The sequence below is a fragment of the Zingiber officinale genome, chromosome 7B (genome assembly GCF_018446385.1).
Source record: "Zingiber officinale cultivar Zhangliang chromosome 7B, Zo_v1.1, whole genome shotgun sequence".
NCBI lineage: Eukaryota > Viridiplantae > Streptophyta > Magnoliopsida > Zingiberales > Zingiberaceae > Zingiber > Zingiber officinale.
In genome coordinates, this window is record NC_055999.1 from 19,076,877 (window position 1) to 19,088,419 (window position 11,543).

An 11,543-nucleotide genomic window follows, 5' to 3' on the forward strand; every position below is an offset into this window, starting at 1 on the left:
TCTGCACTGCACCATCACATCAATACCCAACCACATGTAAACTCATACGAGTCAGTCGAATGAGTTAAGTCCTTAACGGGCGTTGGGATTCGACTTGAAGGTTCAAATGTGACTCCAAATATCATCCCAAAGTGGTTTATACTTTATATTGATTGATTAAGTCTAAATACATAGTCTTATTCTGTTTTAAACGAACTCGTAATCTCCAAATCACAGCTCTCCCTTCGCATTGATTGATAAAGTTAAATGTAATAAATATGTTAATGTATGTATCGTGAGATGAGGATGAGGGTTTGGATTTGACGTTGCCAGCCAAATGTTGTTTAACGTCGGTCTGCTCCAAGTTCCCATGAGTACTACGACTACGAGTGCCACCAACAAGCTCCCTACTAATTCTCATTCTACCATTTATTTATTTATTTTTATATATTAATATAAAACTTTGATTTTAAATGAGAAAAATACTTAATTTATAATAATTAAGTATTGAAAATTGTACATGGACTTGTGACTTGACATGTCCACCAAGTATATAAATATATCGAAGCATTAACCTTGAGAGATAACTTAAATTTTTCCATCTTTTGTCTCATCAGAAACAGACAAAAAAGCCCTTGGCCTAATAATTAGGCCTCTAATAGATAACGAAATTTAAGGTTCAACGTATAACGTATTAATGAAGATTTTTCTTCTGATAAAAAGTTGATTTAAGAATACTCATCATTTAAATAGATCTTTAAGAATACTTTTCGATTTTTTATAATGATCGATGAAAATTTTTTATAAGATCGAATTAGTCATCTCATATGAATGTGGTAGCTTTGTCATGAATAATATGCCAAGGAGTTTAGAGGTTTTCGTAATTAATAATTCGGCACGTGAATTTCCATCGATGAACAGCCGTTTACTAGAAGGGAAATCGAATCGTTTGTTACGCGACAAAAACCGGTGAACAAAGAATAGGTTAATTAGGAAATAATACGGCCAAACTAGATTGAGAAAATTTTAATAAATATTTCCAGAATTGCAAATGTCGTGGCCTTCTTTCCTGCTTCGGATCTCGAGTCGTAGAGGGTTGACCCGAAAACCCGGCCGGAGTTTGAAACGCAATTAAAATAAGGTGATGTTAATGATTGACGGACAAGCTATACAGCTCATTATCTTTAATTAATCCATCATCAATATTTATTTAATTCAAATTTAGATAAAAATACGTGCCTTTTCTTTTTCATTTTACTATTTTTATTAAGAATATGTCTCCTTTGCTAATTAATTTTGGTGAAATTTAAATTAAATTTACATTAATATTCTTTTTCTATTTATATCGAAAATAATTCTAAGATTTATTAATAATTTCTATATACGTTTCAATTAGTGATTTAGAGTTCGTGTCTTAACTGCGATGTATTATTAAAAAATTTTCTCATTAATTTATCAAGAATCTAGAGTTCGAAATTCAACTACGACGTATTATTGAATTTTTTTTCATTAATTAAATCTAAAATATTCTTTAATCCCACAACTTATAATTAAGTAATATACTGTTCACCCTGAAAAGTACTCAGCATATATAAAAAAAACATATTAAATTGAGCATTTATCATGTTTTTTAATCTTGAAATGCACATGAAAAAACTATATTAAAAGAACTATCTTCTTCTTTTTTTTTATCCCAAAACATTTTAATTTAATATGTGATGATTTTGACCAAAGTTGCTGTAAATGTAATAAAATTATTTCAAAATTAATTAAAAATTAATTCATTACGAGTCAAGATTATTTCAATTTAGTCAAAATTAATCCACAATCATAATTAAAACTAATATAGAGTAGTTTTAACCAAAACTACTGCCACGTGGAGTGATTTTCGTTACAACTACTACAAATTGAAATAATTTCAATCAAAATGTTTTAAATGATTTTGATCAAAATTACTCTGTATTATAACCAAAAGAAATAAAATTTAAGATTTTTAAAATATTTTTTTTATTATAAAGTACCTTTTAAATATAATAAAAATAAAGGGCACTAATTGTCCATCCTTTAGTAGATTTCCATTTTACACCCCTTGAAATTTACCCAAAACCGCTTTGGAATCTCAAAAATCATGAAATGCTCACAATGTTTCACCACTAACCAATAATATTTACTTGCCCAAAAAAATGGACGCCGTATGCATGACATGTTTTCGGTATCGTTGCACAGGCAATGCTAACGGTCAATGAGCGAGATGATGAAAATGTAGGGCAGAAGAAAAAAAGAGTTCTTTTAATCTCCAAGATGACGTACTATTTTAATTTTATTTTTTTCTAAAAAGATGTTCTAGGCAATGATGATGTTTCTGTAGGTCAAGATTGTTCAGATGTTAAGTAACAAAAAATCTTAATAGGTTAAGATTGATTGAATGTTGAGCGAAGAAAGTCCTAATAGGTTGATGTCAATTGGATACCAAGCAAGATCAAAATTCAACTTGATAAGGTTGAAACAACATTATTAGTCAACTGATAGGGTGCATCTATCGATCAATGGACTTTAAACTTCGAAATTGAGGTTTTGAGACGTTTTGAGGGTTTTCTACATTAATTAGTGTTGGATCAAAAACGCTAGAGGAGAAGGGGGGGGTGAATAGCGCTCGTGGCTTTCACTCGTTTCGGAATCGGAAAAACTCGAGTAGCGTAGCGGAAGATAAGAAACAAAAAGAAACAAACACAGAGGACACAGTCGTTTATTTGGTTCGGAGCCTGTGACGACTTCTACTCCAAGGCCCACGCTCGTTGAGCGTTTACGTTGGGCAACAACTATAATATCGAAAAAGATGATTACAATATGAATTACAATTAAGTGCAGTAAAAGAAACTATACCAACGAAAAGGAAAACAATGAACTTTTGGAGCTCTAATTCGTTGGAGCAGCAGGGCGTTGTTGAAGAGCACAGGGCAGCACACAGGAGCATAGGTTGTTCTATTCGAGCGTTGTTGTAAGCTGTACTCCGAGGCCTTCTTTTATAGCTCTGCAAAGTCTGATCCAGATCCCCAAGGTTCGGGATCAAGTTTGACCCGAGGCAGATCGGTCGACCGATCCCCTGTTCGGTCGACAGATCAGGCGATCTCCTCCTATTTGATCCGCTCGATCCTCCCGCTCCGCTTCGTTCTGGTCAAAACTCTATCTGAGGTTCGGTCGACCGATAAACAGGTTCGGTCGACCGATAAGCTGTTTTGACTCCGCTCAATCAGCCTGATCCAGTCGACACCCAACCCAGGTTCGGTCGACCGATCCCAAGGTTCGATCGACTGATCCCCTGGTCGAGCCCGGTCCAACCTCTGGAGATCTGATCTGCTGGCTTGTGGGTTCGGTCGACTGATCCCAAGGTTCGGTCGACCGATCCCGGTCACTTCTAACTCTGCAAAAAAACGTTAGTCTCCTACAAAACAGAGTTAGAACACAATCGATAATATATGAGCAAATAAATTGACAACCTTCGGACTGTCCGGGTCTGACTTCGGGTTTCCGACCGAAAACCCTAGGTCGACCCGACACCTATTGTTCCCTCTGCGGGGAACGCGTCCTCACCTACTCCACTCAGGAGATTTACCTGTTGCTAGTGCGATCCTCCAGATCGACTGGACTTTTGCTCGGCGTTCGATGCCTCCAGACTTTCTGCTGGACGCCCGCTTCCCGACCCGTCCAGTCTTCCACCTGGTTCGCGACACCAGGACTTTCCACCTAGGGTTACCACCCCCTAGGACTTTCGCCTGAAGCACTCGACTCGCCAAGTCTTTTCCGCATAGGGTTACCGTCCCTTATGACCTAGGGTTACCACCCCCTAGGGTTTTCAGCCTGCCTAACCGCAGCTAGGACTTTTGCCTAAGTATCACTTATGACTTTCCTGCAAGCTCCATGAACCTTGTTAGATAACGATATAACCTTAACTTTGAATTCCTTTGCCATTATCAAAACAACGATTTGATCGTCGGATGCTTCCCGCACCAACAATCTCCCTCTTTTTGATTATGACAACCGAAATTCAAAGTTAAGTCAAGAATGCAATTAAGATAAGCACAAATATGCACAAGCATAAATACAGCATAAGCACATACAAAGCTCCCCCTTAACAAACATTTCTTTTTAATTTTCTTTAATATTTCTTTGAATTTTTTACTCTCCCCCTTTGCCATATATCAACAACATGTTTGAGATAGTGTCAACTTTTATTGTACAAGTAAAAAAAATAATTAAACACTTTAGTTGAAAATATTGAATTTTGAAGGGTCCTAAGAGGATATTATTAGTTTGACAAGATGGTTTAGCACAAAACTAAAAATATAACTAAAGTTGAAAAGTACTTAGCTTGATAACAACATTGTCAAATTTTGAAAGATATTTAGTTTTAACAAAAGCTTAGTTACCTTTTAGTTGCAAGGAGAGAGTAGTTAGACTTATAAAAATTCAAGTAAGGTTATTCATTCCAATTCAGTTGATCCTTAAGTTCAAGCATGAGTCAAGTTAAATATATTTCAAATTATTCAATTTGCTTGAGAGAGGTATCAGAGCCCTACAGTTCAAGCATGCTTAGCCTTAAAATCTTAACATTGTTTACCAACTGTCTAACCTTTAGCTACTGGCTGATTGCCTAGAGGGCAGCAACTTTCACTTGGTTAGTCAAGTTAAGTCATTTAGTCCAGTTAGATTTGACTAAGGCTGAAAGACTTAACTTGATTACTGTAAATAAAGTATTTAACGCCTAGACTCATATCGATGCACAAACATAAGTATTCTTGAGTCCAGGCTATACCCTATGCATCTCACGCCGTTCTAAGTTTTTCCAAACACAGATATGGTAAGCCTAGGTGTTTGTGAGATGCTCTGGTTGAAACTAGGGGAACCTGATTTCTAGGGTTAGAGCCTAGACTAAGTCCAAATTTTGGAAAAACTAAGAAGTTGGGATTTTGAAAATTATTTTTCCTATTAGCTTAAAAACAACAAGTAAATTTTGAACATCAAGTTAAAAACATTTGAAACATAGAACTATTTTATCCAACACATTCCTATTTGCCGTCTAAGTGTACTGAACTCTAGTTTAGGTAAGGGTTTTGTGAAGATGTCAGCTAGGTTTGATTTGGACTCAACATGGTTAAGTACAATTTCACCTTTAGCTACATGACCCCTTACAAAATGGTGTCTTACCTCTATATGTTTGGTCCTAGAGTGGTGAATTAGATTTTTGGTGAGATTAATTGAGCTTATGTTATCAATTAAAATTTTTGTATTATTATATTCCAGTTGGTAATCTTTTAGAGTATGCATCATCCATAAAAGTTGAGAAGCACACTCGCCTAGGGCTATGTATTCAGCTTCAGTAGTGGATAAAACAACACAGTGTTGCTTTCTGCTTGACAAGCTTACTAGGTACTGACCTAGAATCTGGCAGCTACCACTTGTGCTTTTTTTTGTCTAGTTTGCACCCGGCATAGTTTGAATCAGAGTAGCCAAAAAGGTCAAGGGAACAAGTTCTTGGGTACCAAAGTCCTACATTTATGGTGCCCTTAATGTACCTAAGTATTCTTTTGACATAGGTTAGGTGTGACTCTTTTGCACAAGATTGGTATCTTGCGCACATACCTACTGCAAATAATATGTCGGGTCGGCTTGCAGTTAGGTAGAGTAGGCTACCTATGACACTTCTATAGTACTTTGAGTCTAGAGGTTTTCCTTCTGGGTCAGAATCAATGTTAATGTTAGTGACACTTCTATAAATACCATCTTTGGTTTGTTTAATCTGTAAGCCTAAGAAAAAGTTGAGTTCCCCAACCAGACTCATTTCGAATTTATTTTACATTAATTTAACGAATTCTTTTAAAAGTTTGGAATTTGTTGAACCAAAAATTATATCGTCAACATATATTTGGGCTATAAAAATGTCTTTTTCTAAGGTTTTGACAAATAAGGTTTGATCTATTTGTCCTTGGTTAAAGCCCTTGGATATTAGGTAATTAGATAATCGTTCATACCATGTCCTAAGGGCTTGTTTTTGTCCATATAAGACCTTTTTTAGATTAAATACATGGTTAGGGTAGTCTAAGTTTTCAAATCCTGGGGGTTGACTTACATAGACCTCTTCCTTAATAAACCCTGATCCGGTAGTAAGAACGGGCCCCCCCTCTTGCAATGTCAACGCCAAGTGGAAGTCACCGGAGTAGCCGCCCATCCGGGAGGAGTGTGGTCCGACCGGACGGACGACCATAGACGGCCGGTCCGACCGGATTGCCGGCCGGGCCGATGGAATCGAATACCCGGATGGGTCCAGCCGGCTCGCACTTATGGTTGGAAGGCACCCTGTCAAATCGGGGTTCCGACGCTCAGTTAAAAAGGTCATGGACCGAGCTGACCTTTTGACCGACCACAGTCATAAAGCACCCCTGTTTATTAGTCTCCACAAAGCACAAGTAAACCACTGCGGATGTCCGGTCGGATGTTGAGGGAGCTGTCCGCTCGGACGACAAGTTTGGAGCAAGGGAAAAGACCCGAGGATTTCTTCTCTGACAACCGGTAGGTTTCACGTGTGTGCCATGCTCCAAATCTTGTGACAGGGGATTCTGCTGTCCCATCGAGGGCATGCTTTGATTGTAGCGATATGGGTCAGGTAAGCTTTCTGACAGCCGCATACCTAGGAAAGGACAGAGGACACGTATGCACCTAGGTACGCGTGCCCAAACCCTTCACCAGCTCTATATAAAGAACCTCAGGTTTCGCCGGGGGGTACGTATTCTGAGACTTTGGAAGCCACTTTGTTCATCGTAGCTTACCTGACTTGAGCGTCGGAGGGTCGCCGCCGGGAACCCCTTCCCGGCTCGACTTCTGTGCAGGTTAGCCGGAGCATCGCGCCACCAGTGGAGGATCTACATCAGCGAGCCGAAGAGCGCCACGTGCCCAGCGTCTGTTGACTTCTGGTTCGGACAGGATCAATTTGGCGCCGTCTGTAGGAACGCTCCTGCATTCGAACAAGAACAATGGACAAGGCTGGACGACAACACACGGTGACGCTTTCAACAGAAGAACTCGATGCTCTGGTCGAGATCAGGGCCGCCAAACTTATGGAGCAAAAACAAAAAGCATCAGCCGAGCGGCCGGAGCAACAAGCAACATTTGCGTCTGGTGGCCGAGCGGAAGCACCTCAAGCCACCGTCGCATTCCATCGGGCCTTATTTCGCACTCCTGAAGCTGTACCAGGCCGAAGAGATAGAGGATCTTCTTCAGACGAAATGCCCAGACGAGAAGACAGAAAGGGGAAAGCTCCCCGAGCGGACTCATCTCCCGAGCGGATCAATCGCCAATTTTCGGAGGCTATTCTACGAGACCCTCTGCCCAAGCACTACGTGGCTCCGACGATCGGCGAGTACAATGGAACAACAGACCCGGATGATCATCTGGGTAAGTTCGATAACACAGCTACGCTCCATCAGTATACAGATGGAGTAAAGTGCCGAGTCTTTCTTACCACTCTCTCGGGATCGGCTCAACGGTGGTTTCGGAGGTTGCCGAACGGATCCATCACTAGCTTCAAGGACTTCCGAACGGCCTTCCTCTACCACTTCGCGAGCTATCGGAAGACAAGTGTTAGCTTGTTTGCCATCAAGAAGAGCCGAGAGAATCGCGAGCTTACATCCGATTCAACCAAGTGGCGATGGATATCCCAACGGCCACACGGAGACGATGATGAATGCCTTCACACAAGGCCTTGTGGATGGGGACTTCTTCGTCGCTCATCCAAAAGCCGCCCAGATTATGATCACATCGCATCGGGCCAACGAATACATAAACGTGGAAGAAGCGCAAGCCGCCGGAAGGAAACTCCAACCGGCGCACTGCTCATGCCGAGCGGAAGACGCCGCAGCGGACCACCCAGAGGACCGAGGACCGAAGCAATTCGATCCCACGCCGGATCGCACGTACAAGAAGTGGCCTCAAGCCAAAGAAGAGGTGGACCCATGTTCTGCTCCTTCCATCAGACGGATACGCACAACACGAGGGATTGTCAAGTCTTCCCTTCGTGGCCAATCCTCGGAAAGCCGAACGACGGTCTCCTCCCATCGGAGGAGACAAAGGACCCATGAAGCCGAGGGCCCGCACCGAAAGGCGACATCAACAGACACCCGATCGGCACAGATCTCCGAGACAGGAGAATCGCCGGGCGTCCAGAGAACGGTCACGACCGTCCACTCGGGAAGAGGAAAACAGGAGCAATACTTCCCCGGGCGAGATCAACGTTATTGCTGGCGGGCCGACCGGGGGAGACTCCAACCGAGCCAGAAAGGCGGGCGGCAGGCGGTTGTAGCCAAGAGCGGGCAAGTGGACCGGAAATCACTTTCGGGTCCGGAGATTTAGAAGGAGTAGAAGTGCCCCACGACGACGCTCTGCTCATTAAAGCGGTAATAGCAAATTATACTATTCACCGCATATTTGTTGACACAGGAGCTCAGTCAACATCATATTCAAGAAGGCGTTCGATCAACTGCAAATTGATCAAGCCGAGCTGCTTCCCATGACGACCCCGCTCTACGGGTTTACGGGCAACGAAGTGCAGCCGGTCGGACAAATTCGGCTGGCTGCCTCATTGGGAGAAGAGCCGCTCAGGAGGACCAGGGCAATAAACTTCGTGGTGGTAGACTCTCCTTCGTCCTACAACGTCATTTTGGGACGACCGGCGCTCGGCGAATTCCGAGCGGTTGTCTCAACCTTCCACCAGAAGATAAAGTTCCCCGTGGAGGACAAAGTAGGAGAAGTACGTGGAGATCAGCTAGCAGCTCGGCGGTGCTATATAGAGATGGTCCGAGCAGAAGCTTGTTCCGCTCGGAAGGCACCCCGAATTGAGGTACACGTCATAACCGAGAAACCTCCTGCTTTAATTTATGATGAAAAGGAGGAGGTTCAGATCCATCCGACCCGATCGGAGGCCACGACTTTTATCGCTTCTGATCTGGAGGAGGAGCAGAAGGAGGAGCTGATCCAATGCCTCCAACGAAATCATGATGTTTTCGTCTGGTCGACGCATGAGTTGCCCGGAATTTCGCCGAGCCTAGCGCAGCATGAGTTGCATGTCCGATCGGACGCTCGGCCAGTAAAGAAGAGAAAAAGGGATTTCAGTGCCGAGCAGAATGCCATCATCCGGGCGGAAGTAGAAAAACTTCTGGAGGCCGGCCACATACGCGAAGTGCAGTTCCCGAGCTGGCTGGCTAACGTAGTATTAGTCTCCAGGCCGGGCGGCAAGTGGAGAGTCTGCATCGACTTCCGGGACTTAAACAAAGCATGCCCCAAGGACTTCTATCCTCCGCCACAGATAGATCAGCTGGTGGACTCTACGGCCGGCTGCGAATTGATTTGCATGCTCGACGCATACCAAGGCTATCATCAGGTGCCGCTCGCCCATGAAGATCAAGAAAAAGTTAGTTTTGTGATGGCCGACGGCACATATTGCTATAATGTGATGCCGTTCGGATTGAAGAATGCCGGGGCCACCTATCAACGCTTGATGAACAAGGTGTTCAAGGAGCAGATCGGGCGTAATCTGGAAGTCTATGTGGACGACATTCTTATCAAATCCGTCCGAGCGGCCGATCTCTTCAAGGACATGGAAGAAACCTTCCGAACGCTACGCAAATATGGAGTCAAGCTAAATCCTCAGAAATGCTTGTTCGGAGAAAAAGGGGGGCGTTTCTTGGGATATATAGTGACCGAGCGGGGAATTGAAGCCAATCCCAGCAAGGTGAAAGCTCTGCAAGACATGCCGCCTCCCAGAAATACAAGGGAAGTACAACGGTTGACCGGTCGGATAACTGCTTTGTCCAGATTCATCTCCAAAACCGCCGACCGGAGCCTTCCATTCTTCAAGATCCTGCGCAAGGCTACTAAGTTCCAGTGGGATGAAGAATGTGACCGAGCGTTCGGAGAATTGAAGACATATCTTAATTCTCTGCCAGTGTTAGCCAAGCCGATCGGGGGTGAGTCACTTTATATTTATCTGTCATCAACTGAGCATGCTGTAGGCTCGGCACTTGTGAGGGCGAGCGGCGAAGAGCAGCCGGTGTATTTTCTAAGCCACATTTTGAAAGATGCTGAATCTCGTTACACCGGGCTCGAGAAGTTGGCCTTTGCTTTGGTTCTAGCCGCTCGGCGCCTTCGACCATATTTCTTGGCTCACACCATCATCGTCCGGATGAACAGTCCACTAGGAAGAGTGCTGTTGAATCCAGAAGCGTCCGGACGGCTCATTAAGTGGACGACAGAACTAAGTGAATTTGACATCCAATATCAGCCCCGCTCGGCGATCAAAGCGCAATCCTTGGCTGATTTTGTGACCGAAGTGCAGAGGCCAGAGCCGGAAGCTCTGTGGAGAATATATGTGGATGGGTCTTCCACTCAGTTCGGAAGTGGGATCGGAATATTGCTACTCTCACCTCAAGAAGAAAAGATGCACCTATCCGTCCGACTAGATTACAAGGCCACCAACAATGAAGCAGAGTATGAGGCCCTCATAGCCGGATTGCAGGCAGCCCGGCATGTGGGTGCCAGTCGGGTGACTCTCTATTCGGATTCACAGTTGGCCGCTCAACAACTTTCTGGCACCTTTGAAATCAATAATGTTCGGCTTAAGCTCTACGCTGAAGCCTTTGAAAAACTCAAAGCCACTTTCCGAGAGGTCCTTATTCAAAAAATTCCCCAAACGGAGAACCAGGCAGCAGATGACTTGGCCAAGCTAGCAAGTTCTATAGTGCCGGTCACCATTCAGCAACCTATTGAAAAAGTACTGCTGGTAGCGCACGTCGACCGGATGGAAAGCCTCACATTTCCAAGCGACTGGAGGACACCCATCATAGAGTTCCTCCGCTCGGAAGCCACACCGGCCGATCGGGATGAAGCCCAGCTGCTCAGGAGGAGGGCTAGTCGGTTCACACTTATCGGCGATCAGCTCTACAAGAAGGCTTTCTCTCGCCCGTTGTTGAAGTGTGTGAGCTCGGAAGATTCGGCTTACATCCTCCAGGAGGTACATCAAGGATCATGCGGAGGACATCCGGGCGGACGATCACTAGCCAAGAAGATTTTGCTAGCTGGATACTTTTGGCCGACCTTACAAATGGACGCCGCTCGGACAGTATTTACGTGCCTTTCATGCCAGAAGTATCACAACTTCTCTCACCGACCGGCAGAGGAGATGAAAGCATCAACCGTTTCATGTCCGTTCGATCAATGGGGAATGGATATTGTGGGTCCCTTTCCAATTGCGACCGGACAGAGGAAATTTTTACTGGTGGCGGTCGATTATTTCTCCAAGTGGGTAGAAGCCGAGCCACTAGCCAGGATCACCGAACAGATGGTCAAAAAATTCATATGGCAACATATCATCTGTAGGTTCGGTATCCCTCGCCGATTGGTTTCCGACAATGGGCGGCAATTCACAGGGAAGGTGCTGGAAGATTGGTGCAAAAGCTACGGCATCGAGCAACACTTCACGTCCGTGGCTTACCCCCAAAGCAACGGTCAAGCCGAAG